This window comes from Ahaetulla prasina, chromosome 5, assembly GCF_028640845.1.
Source record: "Ahaetulla prasina isolate Xishuangbanna chromosome 5, ASM2864084v1, whole genome shotgun sequence".
In the NCBI taxonomy this organism is placed as follows: domain Eukaryota; kingdom Metazoa; phylum Chordata; class Lepidosauria; order Squamata; family Colubridae; genus Ahaetulla; species Ahaetulla prasina.
The window spans coordinates 64,571,350-64,577,550 of record NC_080543.1 but is presented as its reverse complement, the minus strand read 5'-3'; the positions used below and the strand labels follow the sequence as shown (position 1 = coordinate 64,577,550).

The 6,201-nt window shown below is 50.3% G+C and overlaps 1 pseudogene; it reads right to left on the bottom strand.

Moving 5' to 3' along the window:
• Nucleotides 1-781: 781 nt before the first annotated feature.
• Nucleotides 782-5,786, bottom strand: LOC131199939 (uncharacterized protein K02A2.6-like; annotated as a pseudogene).
• Between the last annotated feature and the right edge of the window lie 415 nt (nucleotides 5,787-6,201).

Sequence of the window (6,201 nt, the reverse complement as noted above, 5' to 3'; positions counted from 1 at the left end):
CCCCCCTTACAGACCTCTTAGGAATGGGGTGAGGTCAATAGTAGACAGTTTTTGGTTAAAGCTTTGGGGATTTTGAGAAGAGACCACAGAGTCAGGTAGTGTGTTCCAAGCATTAACAACTCTGTTACAGAAGTCATATTTCCTGCAATCAAGATTGAAGCGGTTAACATTAAGTTTAAATCTATTGTTTGCTCTTGTATTGTTGTGATTGAAGCTGAAGTAGTCTTCAACAGGAAGTGTTAAGTTCGGGCAATGAAGAGGCAGGAGACGATACAAGTGACAACAGCTCTTTAGTTTATTGTGATCCCAGCAACGAACAACAGGCAAAACCCCTCTTTAAATACTGTTTTGGCTGGAGCTTCAACCAATCAGCAACGTGCTTGTTGCCGCCCAAACTTCCCTCCTAAAGTTTAAATACATTACACTCCTTCCCTCCCAGAACGCATTGTACCAATATTTACATAGAATTTGCATGTCATTTCTCCACGTAGTCACGCAGGTAGACAGGGCGTCTCCTAACTCTTTCTGACCTGCACAATTCATTCCCTGGGAGTGAGTCGAGCTGGTCGGAGGGACTGTTTGTTCCTCCCAGCTCTTCCTCTGGGCCGTCCGGCCCTGGATTATTGGCAGAGTCATCCCTGCTGTCTTCAGGAGGAGCCAGTTGGCATCGCTGGACTTCTTCGAACTCAGATAAGTCTTCCACTCGCCTCGGGTTTGAGTTAGCTGTTGGTTCAAATATTGGGTAGTCAGGGTCTGGCTGTTTGGTTTCTGGATTGTTTGGTGCTCTTTTTCTTAATTGATCTATGTGGCGTCTCCACACTCGGCCATCCCCCATGTCCACTACATATGATTTCGGCCCGGTTATTCCTATAATTGTTCCTTTTAACCACGCTGGGCCTTCACTATAGTTATGTGCCCATACGGGGTCACCTGTTGTCATTTCTCTAGTTTTTTCCCTTATACCTTTGTACCCATCAGGGGGTGTAGGTTGGGTTTAATCGATCTAAGGGGCACCTGAGCTTCCTACCCATCAATAGTTCTGATGGGCTGCGACCGGTTGCCACACAAGGGGTTCTATATTGGACTGCCAAGAAGGTATCAATTTTGGTTTGCCAATCTCCTGGACTTATCCTAGATAGCGCTTCCTTGGCGCTCCGAACGAAACGTTCTGCAAGTCCGTTCGTCGCTGGGTGGAAAGGCGCCGAGAGGACATGTCGGATGCCCTCTTCCGCTAAGTACCCCTCAAACTTGGTTGCCGTGAATTGTGGGCCATTGTCAGATACTAGAGTATCGGGCAGCCCGTGTGTTACAAATAGATGCCTCAGGACTGTGATAACTGCTTCAGCTGTTGTGGTTTTCATAGGTATGATTTCTAACCATTTCGAGTAGGCATCTACCACAATTAAAAAGGTCTGCCCATGGAACGGCCCGGCAAAATCTATGTGAATCCTGGACCATGGGCCCTGGGGTTTCTCCCACTCCCTTATGGGGGCTGTAGGGGGTAGTGGCCTTGATTCTTGGCAGGCTTGGCATTTCCCTACCTGGTTGCTAATGTCATTATCCATCAGTGGCCACCACACATAGCTCCTCGCTAAACTCTTCATCCTCACTATTCCCGGGTGGCCCACATGCAACAGTTCCAACACATGCCCTCGTAATTTTTCCGGAATAACCACTCTATCCCCCCATAACAGACACCCCCCTTGTACCGACAATTCCGAACTTTTTTTGCAAAGTCTTTGAAACGCTCTCCCGGCGCAGCGGGCCATCCCCTCTGTACCCAACCGATCACAGTCCTTATGATAATATCCTTGTAAGATGCCCTAGCCACTTCCTTAGATGTGACTGGGCCAAAGTCCAAAGAGTCAATTAGTAAGATGGGTGTCCCAGGGGTTGGGTCTTCGATAGTCTCTGGTAAAGGGCATCTACTTAGAGCATCCGCATGCCCTAATACCTTGCCCGGGCGGTGGAGCAATTTGTACGAATATGCTGCTAGGAAAATGGTCCAACGGATCAGCCTGGGTGAAAGTGCAACCGATGTTGGACGGTCGCCCACTAAAAGTCCCAGTAAGGGTCTATGGTCCGTGACTATTTCGAATTCCCGCCCAAATAGGAACTCGTGGAATTTTTTAACCCCCAAAACTATGGCCAGGGCCTCTCTGTCTAGTTGGCTGTAGTTCCTTTCTGCTGTGGACATTGTGCGGGAGAAATTTGCTATGGGGGCCTCCGATCCGTTAGGTAACCTATGGCTGAGGACAGCCCCTACCCCGTAGGGCGATGCATCACAAACTAATACTAGTGGTAATATCCCATTCTACTGGATGAGTAGGCTATCGCTGGACAAGAGATTCTTAACATCCTCGAATGCCTTAGCCTCAGCCTTGCCCCACGTCCAAACAGCTTTTTTCACTAGCAGTTTATGAAGCGGTTCGGCTACTGTTGCCTTATTTCGCAAGAAAACCGCATAGAAGTTTACAAGCCCTAAAAATGCCTGTAGCTCAGTCTTATTTTTTGGAGCCGGAGCCTTTCTAATGGCTCGCACTTTGCTCTCCGTGGGGTGGATGCCTTCTCTGTCTATCTGGTACCCTAGGAATTCTACAGATTTGACTCCTATCTGGCATTTGTTAAGTTTAACCTTAAGTCCTGCAGACCTGAAAATGCCCAAAACCTTCTGTAGTTTGACCCCTAGCTCATCTAAGTTCTCTGCTGACACTAGTACGTCGTCGAAATATGGCACGACCCCCGGTATTCCCTGTAGCAGACGTTCCATTAGGTTTTGGAATAATCCTGGGGCTACGCTGACTCCAAACTGGAGTCGAGTGCATTTAAAGGCACCTCGATGTGTTACAATCGTCTGCGCCTCGGCTGTACTGTTGTCTACTGGTAATTGTTGGTAGGCTTGAGCCAAATCGAGTTTGGCGAAAACCTGTCCTTGTCCTAACGAGTGCAACAGATGTTGCACTACGGGAACGGGGTATGCACTCTTTTGCAAAGCTTTGTTAAGTGTTGCCTTGTAATCAGCGCAAATCCGGACTGATCCGTCCGGTTTGACTGGGGTCACTACGGGTGTCTCCCATTTTGCATGGTCGACGGGGACTAGTATTCCCTGGTTTACTAGTTTTTCTAGTTCCCTGTCAATCTTGGGCTTAAGGGCGAAGGGGACCCTCTTAGCCTTTAACCTAATGGGGGCCACCTGGGGATCCAAATTAAACAAAATAGGGGTCCCCACGTACTTGCCCAGGCAGTCCTGGAAGACGTCTTCGAATTCCTTCAGCAATTCATCCTTTAGGTTGACTCCATTGCTGTGAACCCCGGTTACTTCCATGCCCAAGGCTCTGAACCAGTCCAGCCCTAGCAAACTCGGTAGGGCTCCATCTACGATGGTGATCGGCAGGGTTTTCTTGAATTGTCCATACTTCACTCTGACGGACGTAACTCCTCGAACAGGGATCCGGTTTCCCTGGTAGTCCTGCACTCTCAGCTTTTAGGTTTTCAGCTGGCGTTTCGCGATGTCTGGCAGGTCCCTCGCGATGGTGTCCCAAGACATAATTGTGATTGATGAGCCGGTGTCCACCTCCATTTTGCACGGCACTCCTTCAATGTATGTCTTGGTGAATATCTTCTTTTCTAGTCGTGTCGATGCGTGGCCCACTCTTACAGTAGTCTGATTCAACTTCGCGCCCTTTTTGAATGGACCAATCCCTGGCCGCTTCGTTGCTCCGGCACTCTGATTGGTCGGTTTGAATTTTTGGCGGGATGGTTGGGAGGCTCGACAGGCCTGAGCTACATGTCCTTTCTTTTCACACCGCCAACAAATTGCGTCTTTGAACCTGCAATTTTGTCGTTGGTGTTGGCCCCCACAACTCACACATTCGTCCCGGTCGCCTCTCTCCGACCTTCCGGTGTGGAAAACCTCTTCCTCTTCCTCACCGTCTGATTCAGCCTGGACTTCCTCGCTGTGGACCGGCATTGTTTTTGCCCCGGCACTCGGCATGTTCGGCTTTTGTAAGGTTTCCGCCGCTTTGGTGGACATCTCGTGTGCCCTGGCCTCATCCAAGGCTATCGCCAGGGTTAGGTTGCTTTTGGACAGCAACCGCCTTTGTAGTCGGATGTCCCTGACCCCACAAATGAGTTGTTCGAGTAAGGAGTCCTCCAAATCTCTGTACTCACAGTGGTTCGCGGCTCTCCTTAATGCGGCCATGTACACGCTTATCGATTCGCCCTCTCGCTGGTGTCCTTTGCCTCAACTCGAACCATTGAACAAACTTTGATGGCACCAGCGCGTAGTGTGCTCGCAGTGTCGTTTGCAGCGTTTGCCATGGTACCGATTGTACCGGCATTGGTTCAGACAGCGACTCGGCGGTATCGAAGACTTCTGGTCCGCAGTGGCTCAGGAAGTAAGCACGTTTCCGATTATCCGAAACTCTTTGCAGTTCATTCGCTTCGAGGAAACACTCGAAACGAGCCATGTACGAGCCCCATTTCTCCTTGGCTGGGTCAAATGGCGCTGGCGGTGTATAGCTAGACATCGCTATGTATCCGCTCTCGATACTGGCTGGGTTTGAGAATTCTTTACTCCTTCAGCTCTTTTCCTATCTCACTGCCTCAACATCCCACCTTCGTCGCCAATGTTAAGTTCGGGCAATGAAGAGGCATGAGACGATACAAGTGACAACAGCTCTTTAGTTTATTGTGATCCCAGCAACGAACAACAGGCAAAACCCCTCTTTAAATACTGTTTTGGCTGGAGCTTCAACCAATCAGCAACGTGCTTGTTCCCGCCCAAACTTCCCTCCTGAAGTTTAAATACATTACAGGAAGGACATTGCAATAGATGATTCTATGAGTTAAACACAGGTCCTGTCGAAGGCGGATCTTATATTAACTAAGGTCAGCAAAAAAATGGTGGAGTGGCACGAATGGGGAGGTTAATTTATTCATTTAAGTTTAGTTTTAGATTTTTTTTTAAATGGTGTGCCCTGATGCCTCCTGCTTTTTTTAAAATTAGATCTGGCTTACTGTTCCTTCCCTCCCTCCAGCCTTTTGCTGAAATAAAGCCATGTACAGCTGCGGTGACACAAACATTGGCCCAGGGGTCCTCAAACTACAGCCCGCCAAAGCCATTAATCCAGCCCACAAGGGGCCACAAGGCTGCTCTGCCCACATCATCCTGCCCACCCGGCAGCCCTCATCCTATGGCTGAGCCGCGAGCCCCGTGGGCTGGAACTGGAAGATAAGGCCAATGTTTTTGGCCGGCAGAGTGCTTCTGAGGGCCAGGGAGGCCAAAAATGAGACATGAAGAGGCCCCAGGAAGGGAAAATGGTGCCCTTCGCCTCCGCTTCTTAGCTTGTGCTTCTTCCGTCCCCGGACTCGGAGTGGGGGTCAACCTGCGCACTCTAAGCAGGCAAGCAGCTGCGGCAGCCCTGGAGCTCCTGCCTCAACCCGAAAGTGCCGTAGCTCACTCGCATCTCACCAGCCTCCCTTCGCCAACAGGCACCCGCCAGCTTGCCTGAGCCCCTTTCGGGTCGAGCCAGGAGCTCCAGGGCTGCCGCAGCTGCTTGCCTACTTGGACCAACAGCCACCCCCACCTCCTTCCCCACCCGCCACCACCACTTGGCTGCCCATCCTTCTCCTTCTCGGCGCTCATCAATTCCGGGGCGGTGGCCTGTGAGGCTGCCTACCCCCGAAGGAGGACAGCCATCTTCTCCGCCTTGGGGCTTCCTCGCCAGATCCACTCTGAGCAATGCCTGCCCAGTCCGATCCTGACTGCCAGACGTGCGGCGCATTCGGCATGGGCGGAAGAACCTCCGGGGCGGCCAGCGAGATTCCAAAAGTGGATTGAGACCGCCATGATGTTAATAGAATAGAATGGAATGGAATGGAATGGAACGGAAATAGGAGAGAATGGAATGGGAATGGGAAAGGAAAGGAAAGGAAAGGAAAGGAAAGGAAAGGAAAGGAAAGGAAAGGAAAGGAAAGGAAAGGAAAGGAAAGGAAAGGAAAGGAAAGGAAAGGAAAGGAATTCAGCAAGGTATCCCAGGGAACTGCCGGGATTGAAGGGGATCCTGCAGCAAAAGATGCCCCAGGAGCCAGTCTCATCTCTGTATCCATCAAGCATTCCATATCCTGGTTTCTCTTCCCCACCCCCATTTCCTCTTCTAGCACACTTTCCTTTTCTTTGATATAACATATCTTTGAACA